This window comes from Fundulus heteroclitus, chromosome 9 (genome assembly GCF_011125445.2).
Source record: "Fundulus heteroclitus isolate FHET01 chromosome 9, MU-UCD_Fhet_4.1, whole genome shotgun sequence".
In the NCBI taxonomy this organism is placed as follows: domain Eukaryota; kingdom Metazoa; phylum Chordata; class Actinopteri; order Cyprinodontiformes; family Fundulidae; genus Fundulus; species Fundulus heteroclitus.
Genome location: NC_046369.1, coordinates 10,856,687 through 10,869,803, shown reverse-complemented (window position 1 = coordinate 10,869,803; position 13,117 = coordinate 10,856,687).

The window sequence follows — 13,117 nt, the reverse complement described above, 5'->3', positions numbered from 1 at the left end:
TGAAACAAAAGAAGTCTAGTTAATTATAGCCAGGTCAATTCTTTAACAGAAAAGTTGAACAAAACTACTTTTTATCAGAAATGCCCAAGAGATTTACTTCTTATTCTCAATATAAACGATTTTGGGGTGAAGCTTGTTTCAGTGAAACTAAAGAATTCTAATCAAGGATTTACTTAGCTTATTCTTATTACAATAAAACTAAAGAAGCTCTTCTATTTGTAGCTTTACAAAAGTTGGATAAAATTATTTTAGATTAGAAACCTCCAAGGATTATCCTCCAAGGACCTTGTTTATTTCTTATTATAAATAGAAACAATGAAGTACTGTGGTTTTAATGCAGGTACTGCTTTCTGTATGTTTGTTTATGTATGAATAGAAGCATTGACTAGTGATGATGCTTGTTCCAATAAAACTAAAGAAGTCTAGTCAAGTATTTACATAGTTTATTATTTTTTAATGTAATGTTTTTTCTTTTGTTTTCCTATGTAATATTTCCCTCTGTAATGTTTTTTTCTGTTCATGTACAGCCCTTTAAATTGTCATGTTACTGAAAAGTGACATATAAATAAATGTGCCTTGCCTTGCAATATTTACTCTGATGTTTATACTTTTTGAAAACTTTAGATTGTTCTATTATTTCATTACAAATTATTTTGAGTAAATCAGCCTATGTTTTGTCACTGTCACATTTGAATTTCCCCATTGTGGAAACCTTTTAGTTTATTAAGGAACACAAGATTTGTTTAATCCCTTTCACATAATAGCAAATCCTGCAATATTATAATGTGGATTCCGTTATCCTCCTCATTTTGGATTGTGGAAGTCACAATTTTAATGGAAAAAAAGTTGTAGTTTCTGTTGTTTTTGTGAGCATTTTGAGTTTTAGTATGTTAACCAATAGACAGCATTCCAGGAAAAGAGCCCAACGTTGGAGCACAGCGCTGGAAGTGCCATCAGAAAATCCATTGTGATTTTTTTCTGTGTTTCAGACGGTGCTTTGGGAAAATGTGAAACCCTCTTTTAAAAAAACAACAATGAATTGGCCCTTTCAACAGGACAATGTCCAAAAATATAGTAAATCTATCAAGGCCTTGCGGAGAAATAAGAAATTGAAAGTCTTGGCCTGAGTTAAAGGCCAAATGTTTATCTCATTGAGGTAGCCTATGTGAAGTGACTTAATGAAGAATGTCGGATGACTTGAAATGCACTGCATCTTGCAGCTGAATGTGAGGAGTAAGAGATTCCTCAGAACAAAGGGGCTACGACTAGCTATTAGTTAGTGACATGTCCTAACTTTTTCAGAGGAGAGTATTTTGGGGTAAAGAGAAAATAGCAGCATTAGCATCATGGTTGTCTTCACACTGAGCCAGATTTACAGATTTTTCTACAAACCATTTGCATTTAGATCGATTTTGGTAATGCATACCTTTGGGTAAATTTAATCTGGTCAAAGGGTCCTTAAAGAAAAAGAGTGATCCAAAAACACATGTTGTATAATTGAAAGACACACTGAAATTAAAGTCCTTAGCATACATTGTCATTAAAAAAATAACATGTTACATGGTTATCATAAAGTGCATTACACTAATGTCTTTGTTCTACTTCTTGAGAACTTAATTGGTTTTATGTGCTTTTCAGAGGTCCATTAATCTGAGAGGCATCTTATTAACCTGCCCTCTCACTAAAACTGAGCTGTGCCATTTTGTGTCCAGGATGCTGAGTAGTTTTCCCCTCTGACAACTTCATTTAGCATCTTTTGTCATCAAACCACAGTGCTTAGCAAATAATTTGGTGATAAAGTGTCTTTGTCTGATTAAGGTGGTGGGTGGACTATGTGGTCCAAATGAAAACCCTAAAGATGGTTAATATTTAGTTTTATATACCTCTTTCTTAATTTGATCTATAGATATTTGAATAATAGTTATTAATATGCAGAATACAGAATAGATTCACAAACAGATTTGGGTTGTTTGCTTGCTTATTTTAGGTTTTATGTCTGCAAGGCCTGGGGATCCCCTATGCCCAGTAAACAGTTTCAAAGAGTACATTTCTAAATGCCCCCCAGATGAAAAATCTCTATATCTGCACCTGAAGGGCTCCATCACCATGGCATGCGATGTGTGGTACACCAGGATGCCAATGGGTGTCCACTACCTGGGAGACATGCTAAAAAAATAAAAACAGTAAAGAGGCCATATCAATAATTATGCAATAGTTTACTTTTTTATCTTCTATTGTTGACATTTCTTTAGAATTTTAGATTAGACTAGTTATTTTTTATTCTTCTTTTTAATTGCTAATAATTGTGTGTAACTGTCTGTGTCTTTGCCACTCTTACACCCAACTTTCAACCATTGTGGCACAGTAAAGAAATTCTTATCTTATCTTATCTTATCTTATTAAAGAGCTCCTTTTGACTCAGGTGTCCCTGAAATTTGTTTTAATTTTTTTTATTGCATGCTGTTAGTGAAGCTGTCACATTGCCACGTCACTTGAATGCACAGCGTTTCCCTAAAGAAATATCTGAGAGGATTTTCTGGATTTTGATTAGCGTTCAGGAGGCATTGCTGTTTGGTGGTGTCAATCAATCTTGATTTTGAAAAAATATCAAAGAAAATGTTTGAAGAAAAATCTTCACAAACTGGGAACGTTTCTATGGATGTTTGTTTCATGGAAGCAGCCATGGAGAGCAGAAAATGTAGCAGGGTAACTGAGGCCTGACTAACAGGCCTCTTGCTAGTCTTCAAACACATGTTTTATGGAACTTCAGGTGCACCTTGATGGAGTTTGACATCACAGAAGTCTGAGGGATGCTACACCCTACTGCAAAAAGCAACACAATTATTCAAGGTAGGTCAGAACTTGTTTGTTATGTAGTCAGTATTACTTACAAGCTTGCATTATGAAATGTAAATGTCAGATTTACAATGTTGTGATGCTTTTTGTGGAACAGAACCAAGTCGGATGATCTTAAGATGAAAGGTAAAGATTTGATTCAAGACTTTGTGGGGCAAGACAGATAAGCTGTGGTTGAACGTGGTTTGCTGGCCTCTGCCTGGTTTTATTTCCTGTTAGCTGTTTTTGTTGTCTAATATTTGTTTACACAAAACGTCAGGAAAGTCCAGAAGTTGTGTTTGGGTTTAAATTCAAAGTGAATTGTAAAGAGCACTGTAATTTAATTATGGTTTTGTTTGAAAAGTCGGAATTTCATGCTTTATATTAGTGGTAAGATTGATTATCTGCAAATTTATTACAGGTAAGGAAATATTCTGGCTTCTGCATCGCCAAAAAAAAAAGAAGAAAGAAAGAAGAGGAAGGAATTTGTTGTGTTTGCAACAAATCCCCTTTGAGTCCTTCTTGATATTGATAGTGTTATTTCCTAATCACATTTTTTGGATTGTAGAAGAATTAAACGTGAACGGCATGTTGATGAAAAAAAAAAATGCCACTGTTTGATTGTAACCTCTTGTTATGCCAAACCAGACAAAGAACCCGATATTCAACCGGACACAATGTTGGAATTTAAAAGGTTTGATGATGTTTACATCCAAGTGCAGACAGAACAGACAGTCCTGGGTGGTCCTGGGCACAAGCTGGCGACTCTGGGCAGGCACTCTCTTGCAGGGTCCGTTGCATACTTGCTGACAGATTCATTGGGGGGCTGGCAAGGTTCGAGGTCTTAAGAACAGTCCAGGTCATGTCCAGAATACAGAAGCCAGTGAGGTGTCCAAACGAGGGCAAGAAAAGACAGGGAGAAAACAACAACTTGGTCAAAAAACAGGGAGGCAGGCAAAGAATGCTGGACTTCTGCTCAAAGCTTTCAGTAATCTGGCAACAGGAAGCTGTGGGAGTCCAGCACATAAAGGCAAAAGAACAGGTATAGAGGGTTGACTTGATTAAACTGCAGGCAGAGGATCACAGGTGCATGAATGAACTAATTGACATAGAGCAGGAGAGTGAAAGACAACGGAGGCCAGGACTGAACTCCTCTAGGCCACTAAAATTATTATAACTCCAAATGCTCACAAAAAACAACCGAAACTACAATATTTCTTTGCATTAAAATTGTGACCTCCACAATCCAAAATAAGGACAGAGGAATCCACATTATAATGCATAGTATTGTAGGGTTTACTATTGTGTGAAAGGGATTAAACAAACCTTGTGTTCGTAACAAACTAAGAGTTTTTCTTTTAAAACTGCTTAGCAAAAGAAGTAATGGAGAGCTCTCTGTCTGTGTGCGTGATGTGTGACATTCAGCTGCTGTTTCCCTCACATCTTTTTGTGGGACAAACAAGAGCAGGGAGCAGTTGAAACACTAGCCCTTAAAAATGCAGACATGTTCACTAATCTGACAAACTTTATCTAATGGGAGAACCACCTTTTCACAAGTTGAAAAGAAATGAAAGATGTTGTGTATGAAAATTTCACAGCAGCATGGTAACAAGTTGGAAATTCTCAAGAAAAGGCTTGTTTTTTTGTTATTTATTTATTTATTTTTTAAAGAAGAGCTGATTATAATTGAGGAGCAACAGGAGAAGTAGGTGTTTAAATCTGATCTTTAAAGAAATGGAAAATCAATATGGCACCAAGAAAGGAGGGGAAACAGGACTAAAAAAAGATCACTCTGCGGAAACTGCTGAAAAGGGAAGGTGGAAAAGAGGATACTGAACAGATTGGGCACAGTTGAAACCAAATATTTATGTGCACTTTATACAAAGAGAAAAATACTTTTTGTGCCTCTCTTTCATTAAATCAGACTAAACTTTTACTGTTTTATCAATTATGATGAGCAGAATTATCTGCTCAAAGCAGAATGAGGAAGATGTTTTTTGTGGCACTAGTGGCCTTTATTTAAAGTAGGCTGACAGGAAGGGGGTCTGAGAGAGAGGAGGAAGACATGCAGTAAAAGGTCCACAGGCCGGAGCTGAACACAAGATGGCCACACTGAGGACTAAGGCCTCTGTGGGGGGGGGGGGGGGGGGGGGGGGGACACTCACTACCCTTGTGCCATCAGCACGCCCACGGTAGATCGTTTTAAGATTTTTCTAGTTTGTATTTATTGTTCAAACATTCAAGTACACCACAATACCTATGCCAGACTTTTAGAGAAACACCAGTGTTGGTGTCATGGCATTGTATTTCTGGTGTAGTGAATATGGCCACATCTGTGAACGTATTTTAAGGCAACACCTCTAAAACACTGCTTCCTTGTCTGAGAAAAATCAGAAGAAATCTGGCAAGAAGAGAATCATGAACTTCCACAAATCTGGTTCACCCTTCTGTACAATCTCCAGATGCCTAAAGGTACCACATTTGTGAAATAACATTGAATGTCCAGCCATCATACTGTCCTGTGTCTCAGAGATGAACGTGTATTGGTGTGAAATGTTAAAATCAGACTAAGATCAAAAGCAAAAGACCTTTTGAAGATTCAAGCTGAGGATGATCAGAGTGGCATTATCCACAGTAAATATCTGTGGCAATCCTACCTGAACTAAAACAGGGAAAGCTTATTCTAATTTAATATCCAAGATTGAGCTGAAATAGTTTCTGTTTCTGTAAATATCTGGTTTCAACTGTATTTTTGCGCTGACGTTTGGCAGATTTGTATCAAGACTTTGGCCTATTTGCCTCATCTCTAAGCCTCAAGCATGGAGACAAATGGACCTAATTTGATGTCACCTATGTAATCATGCAAGCACTTGAATGCAGGATGTGAGGAAACAGACATAATGTTGTGAAGTTATACAGACAATAGGCATAGAAATGTGGGACTGAGATTTCTGGGTTTAATGAAAAGGTATTTTGTGTTTTGACTAGTTTAAATATAAGGGGGATATATTTAATGTCTCAGAAACTTTTCCTGAATACCGAGTCATTAAAATGAGTAAAACATTGAAAAATATTTCCCCGTAAACACCAGACTGGTATGACCTCATTATTTGCAGTTCTAGATAACATTCTCACATGTAATTTGCTGTGGCTATGTCAAGGTGCTTAAAGGTGCAATGAATGAACAAGGGCATTAGCATATACTGAAAACGATTACAACATTGAGATTCTAGTACACTCTAAGGCCCCTGTGCAAGGATAAACCAAAGTTATTCCTGCTGAATACTAATTTCTTTTATCCTTTCATGTAAAGGAAGGCTGAACCGCCTTTTTGAACCCTGACGCAGGAGATATAAATAACTCGTGAGAGCTCCTCAGACAATATTCACTTTGAACTCAAGCTCTTTGGCTGTACTTTATAGTTACATTTTAAAATCTAGGACATAAAAGTGTGAGTTTTGCACATTTTAGGTGTCTTTTTAGTGTACCAAGTGAAAGGTTCTGCAAGACCCCCATTGCACCATCGCTGTTGGATTACTTTTTTTTCATTCTGGGCTGCAGATTTTTACTCTTGGCTACAAGCTTTCCTTTAAACTTTTTGATCCATGTTCTATGGTCTTAACCATTGCTTAACTATTAGACTTTACTGGTACCTTCACGTGCCCTTCTTCCTTGGCAAGGGCATTTACTTTCAGTTTTTAGCTGTCAGGTTCTGAGTTTTAGAAGGCCATAACTTATGCTGCCTTTGTCATCACAACAAACTTGCAGTCTTGGCATGTCTGGAAGAGTTGGCTTAAGTTAAAATTACCTTAGAAATAATTAATCATGCTCTCAGTTGAGTTTTAGTAATGTGGTTGTGTAAACATTGGTTTTTAAATAAAGGACTGCAAAGCTGGGAAGCTGCTTAAAAAAAACGTCTTCTGCAGTCCTGCATGTACAGAAGACAGGACAGAATTGCCACTGAAGATAAAACTGATCCTCATAGTCAGTAAAGTCTGCATGATAATTTGCAAATATATACATTTGTTTTATCATCTAAACACCCTGATAGTGTGTGGCGTAATAGTAGAAAAAGACTAGCAGTTCTTGACTCAGACATCCTGGATTAGATTCCCGACCTTTGACATTTTGTTGCATGTCATCCCCTCTTCTCTCTTACTTCATTTCTTGTCTGATTTTAATGTATAAAGCCAATTAGTGCCAGAATGTCCTTTCTAAATTATATTTAAAATCATGTTGTTGTTGTTGTTGTTTTACTTAGAACTTTATCCTTTAGAAACAATCCAACAAATGCTTAATTCAGAAATAACTACACTGAACTGAAAGAAATGAACTTCATGAAGATCCATTTGTATTGCACAAAGTGAGTGAATGTGAATTTCTGCCCAGCAAAGCTGGATTGGGAGAGAGGAGAACAAGGAGGAGCTCGACAATTGTTTTTTCAGTTTATTAGATAAAATTGAGTTGATGTAATCAGACTGAGTGGTTGCTTTTTGATTTGTTATAATTACAAATTAGTACAGTGTGTTTGTAATAATTTTACGGTTTAGTCTTTCTTTTTTTACTTCGGTCAATGACTTTTATTTTTGTATGACTTGGGTAAAGGGATGTATCATTTATTGTCTTTTACAAAGACATACCAACAGTTCTGAGGAATGGCTCATCAGATCAGAACCCAGAGATCTATGTTCATTAAAATGAAAATGAAAATGTATTTCTGTCATTGTTCCTTTCTGCACCTGCTGGGTTTGTTCTCTGTATAAAAGACAACTGTAAGATGCAAAACTAAATTCAATTTCCTCACATCTGCTGAACTTGAGAAGTGTGTTTACCTTTGCACATAATTACTGTTTGCTTTGTGAATTTAGTGTAGCAATAAAGTAAATAGTGCTTAAACAACAACTAATAAGATGGATCCATTGAAATGGCCTCCGTTTGTGCATCTCCTATGTTTTGTTTGTTTACATTACTTATTTCGTCTAACCAGCCATCACAATAACTTATGCAGCTAAAATATTGTCAACATTTGTTTTGTTTTTTTGTTGCCTCTTAGTACAAACAGTCCAGGGCTGCCAAATGGAGATTTTGCAGCTGTACAATAGCATTTAATGGTTTTTGCTGGAAATAACTATTCTGTAGCTGTATTTGTTGATTAGTGCTTATGTATGAAAACTGCAGACACAGACTCTCTGATCTGCACTTTCCTTTGCACCCACATGCTATTCAACCAGATCTCTTAACTTTTGAATATATCTTCATTAAGATTAACAGGTTTACACAAACAACCTAATTTATACTGCAGCCACACTCTATTGAGTGATGAAAGTCTCTCATTCGGCAGTTTTAACAAACAGTCTCAGTACAAATGAAAAGTGATTGATTCTCCTTTATCTAATTCTTTTTTTCACATATAATGATAATGATACATTTCCCCCACGATTGAAAGGAAACAACAACATGTAGCTTTTATTTGGCACATCAATCCTTGGATTAGCTTTGCCTGTTGATGTACAGAGCCTTGCAAAAGCATTTATACTTATAAAACGTTCTACATTTTGTCACCATAAACTCTGATGTACAGCATTTTATTGAAATTTTATGTAATTGACTAACACAAAGTGTGCATAAATGTAAAGTTAATAGAAAATGATAAATGTGTCTTATTTGTTATTTAAATCAGAAGTATCTGATAAAATATGGTATTACTTATATGTGTAGTGCTGTGGCGTCTGAAGTTTAAAAAGATGTCAAACTGCTCCTTGGGGTTAGGGTTAGATATCGGGGCCCCATGTTGGGTCTGGAACACATTCCCAAATTAGAGATGAGGGTTACCAAACATAGCAAGACAAGTACTGTCTAGACACCTGTAAACAGAGTGTGTAAAAAGGTTGTTTAAGCCATATGCTAAGGGATAAAAAAAACTAATATGGCAAGACATATCTGCTGTCTGAATGCCTATAACAAAGATGCTGTGTTCGAAGATCGAGAGTACTTTCCATTTGGGCCTGGTTGACAATAAAATCCTCCTTGGTTCAACAAGGTCTTTGTCAGCAGAATCTATTTTTTGGGGCATCCTCAATTTGTCAGTTTGGAGGTGACCTACCCACCATACATCACAATCCCTTTCCTCTGATACCCCTAAATAAATTCAGAGACACCACAGGCTTCATAATTTCCCTAGTTAGTGCATATATTCCACTTGTCTGTGAATTAATCCCATGTTAACCCAGGTGTTCTTTGAATACAACAGAGACTTGCTAGACAACATTTGGTTAAAAAAATGGCCAAGCTTTCGAATCTAATGGAGCACTGTTTAATACATCATGTGAAAATGGAAATAGTAGGGTATGGCCCATCTGCAAACCCCCCAACACATGGCTGTCCACCTAAAGTGAAAGGCCAGACAAGGACAGCATCAATCAGAGCAATAACCAGAAAGCCTATGATAATTGTTGGAACTTCAGAAATTAACAGCTTTGGTGGGATAATCGGATAACAGGACAAATATTAGTTGTCACTAACCATTAGTTGCCATTGTTGAAAGGAAGTCATAAGAACTTCTCATTTGGTCTTTTGTCAAAACCTTAACATGAACTGTTACCTGTGACACCTTCCAGCGGGGCAAATCATCTGTCATTACCCTTTCTAACATTAAAAGGATTCCTATATCAATGTGTGCTTCTGTGCTTTTTTTGTGTGTCTCAGCTCTGTCTTCTCTAACCCACAGATGGTCGTGGGAGATGGCCGTTCACACTAAGCCTGGTTCTCCTGGAAGTTGTTGTCTTCCTGTTAAAGGGGAGTTTCCCTCTTCACTGTCGCTTCATGCATGCTCAGTATGAGGGATTGCTGCAAGGCCATCGACAATGCAGCCGACTTTCCAATATGGTTCTACGCTCTTTACAGAGGAGTGAATGCTGCTTGTCAAGACTTGATACAATTTACTGGGTTTCCTTAGATAGGAAACTTTTTGACCAATTTGTCTGGATGATGTGATTTAATTTGACTTTGTAAATGCCTTGAGATCACATGTGTTGTGAATTGACGCTATTTAAATAAAATTTAACTGAACTTTACAGCTATATGCCGCTTTGCTGTGTACAGTGGACTAAACTCTAAAGGGCTTTTACTGAAATAAAAAAAACCTACAGAGCTGCTGAGGAATAATATTTCAACAACAACTGGTTTGGCATTTGTAAAGGATTTGTTTTTTTATATCAAGTCATTTCTTGGCGTTAAATAATTTTCTGAAAGAAGATGCCAAAAATTATGATTTCAAAGAATAATTTTTCTTTGACAATGATATCATCTACAAATCTGTCTGTGACCTTAGGGTTACTTTTCAGCCCGTGATAACCCTATAGTGTCTGTTACACTGTGGAATCATGGCTATTGGTTGTAGTTGACATTAAAAGCCTAATCTATGCCTAAAACATGTTTCTAGTTCCATACAGGAATGTTATCTAAAAAAATGTATAGTGTAATCTAGATATCCTAAATATGTAAGCTCTAAATAGCTGCACACTTCAAAGCAGAGATCTCATTGTAGATTGCTGGATGACCAAACCTCTCCACCTGTTTATTTCTAGCAATTGGGTTAAAGGTTTTTGTCATGAGTTTGGTGAAGTTGATGACCTTGATACAAGGAGATGGTTTCTGATTTTCTCGTAAAGAGATAAAGCAGATTTTCCAGATAAGCTAGTGATCCTGTAAGGCACATTTTTCACGGGAGACTTTCCAGCTGGACTGCATATCTCACATTGAGTCTATCGCAGTCTTCCCTCACTTTATGTTTAAAATACTACAAACCAGGATGGCTTGTTTAAAGTAACAACTCTGTTCCTCCCTATTTGGTTTATTTTCGCACAGTTTGCGTTTCGATCAGCCTAGATTGGCCCCCCTCCCCTCCCTTCCACCCCACGTCCTTTTTGCAACATTGACACTTTAATGAAACCTGCAAGAAATGGTAAATGATAGAATCATTATAAATAAAAACATAAATAAAACAAAAAAATAAGATGTTTTTTTTATTGTATATGCAACATAGTCTTGGACATTTTTAAGGATAAGGTTTTCCACCAGAATAAATATCTGGATCTCACACAACAACTTAAATAATAAAATAAGCCACAGCTAGAGAGAGAGAGAGAGAGAGAGAGAGAATATTACTGTTTTTCTGGACTTCCTCTGAGAAAAGCCTTCTCTGGCCAATTACTGAAAAGTGGTGTATTCATTCAAAACTCCTCCAGAGTCAGCTCAGTTTGACCCTGCTCTTGAGTAGGGCCGGAGAAATGCGTGTTGGCCCTAAAAAAGAAACTTCTGAAACACTCACAAACAGGTAGAGCCGAGTGGCACCCGGCCAAACCCAGTCAGTGGAACTGGGACTATTGTTACAGGCGGTGCTGATAATCACAGTCTACCCACCAAACTGAAATTAAGTTTTGCCAATGTTATGGAAAATTTTGATCTTAGTTATCTTAGTTATCTAAAGAAAGGTTGACCTATTGTTTCGTAGTATGACTGCTACCTCACAAGTCTGTTTTATTTCGGTCATCCCCTTGGGGGTCATCTTTTGTTTTATGCATACTATGTGGTAATTACCTTTTGGGTGCTACCTTTCATGTCTGTGTTGATTCGATAATTAAGACAGTCTTGTGACAGAGCATATACAACTGATAGACACCCCACTGAAGAAACCGCTGTCCTTTATTGATGCTCCCTGTTCCCCAGAACAGCTGCAGACTCTTTTCTGTGACTGTTCTCCTTGCGCAAGTTTTTTATAAAACCGTTTTGATGGTTCTCATCTATATTGGTAATTCGTTCTATTTTTGCAGGGAATAATGTTTTCCTCAACACCATTAAAAATTCAACCGTGAATTATGATGATGAAAACCAATCAAACACACATGGATTGTTGATAAGTAAATGAAAATAGTCATGCTGTAATACAAATATATGATGACACAATCAGTACTTTGTCAGAAGGTGCCATTCCGAGCCTCTTCTAATATATCATTTAATGTGACATCAGCAATCAAACACAACTTGATTTAACCTATAATTTATTTCATTATGGGACAAGCCATTGCACACACTAAAATGTTTTTTAATCACATTCTTATAATTCTTAGACTTGACAGGATGAAAGAGCCCCTCCTGAGATATATAAGTAAGCGATAATGTATCCATCTATTGAACAGTCCTCCCGTGTTCATGTACAGTGTAATATGTCAATTAAAAAATGCTCTAAATCTACAAGACCAAAACAATTTTTATGACAGATTTCATAGAAATATGCTCTGTTTAAGGCATGTGTAAATTTTTAGGCTGCACTTCTCTCTTTACAAAAGCAGGACAGGGATGCATTAAGGGCTGAACCCAATAATTTGATTAATCATGACTGCTTATTGAAATAATCTAGTTTTCCAATAATTGTTAACAGACTCCAAATGATACCATTTGCGTAAAGAACAATCCACTCAGATGTGTAATAAGCCAAAACTGTGCAACAAATAGTATATATACATTTTGCACTTAAGATGAAAAACCTTCTTTGTCTGTAAATATGCTACATCTAGAACTCCTCAAGTGGCATAGTTTTCAAAGTAAATCAAAAAATATTCCACAGATTTAAAATATGTTTAAAACTTTGAATTAAATATAGTAAATCCTGGAACACCATTCAAACTCTTTTTTTATGATAAGATTGAAATATTAATTTAAAACTGTGTCCTAGAGGTTTCGCTTGGAATCAGAAGCGGCTTTGATTTTGTACAATCAAGGAATTTGACTTTGGCTATACCGCCCACAATGTATATTTGATGTCAAATAAGAACATAAAACGTTTTTGTATGTAGAGAATAAAAGGGTGGGTGGGTGCCACCTGTGTGTGTGTGTGTGTGTGTGTGTGTGTGTGTGTGGGGGGGGGGTTGAAAGTGCAATATACCTATTTTGTTTCACAGCAGTGTAGCTGTCTAATCAGGCTGTGAGGTGTTCGTTGTGTTGATCAGATTGACAGCCTGGGGTAAAAAACTCTCTCTTTGGCAGCTGGTTTTAGCAAATAGTGCTCTGTAGCGCCAACCTGAAGGAAAAAGGCTGAACAGTTTATGTGCAGGATGGATGGGGTCTACTGAGATTAAATGCACCATCTATATGATTTAAATGAGTACACTAATTTATTATGAAATAATGAACAAAGCACAAAACGTTATTAAACAGCACATGTAAAACTTCACTATATTGAGAAAAGTTGAATGTGAAAAGTTGGACTTCACATGAAGGATCT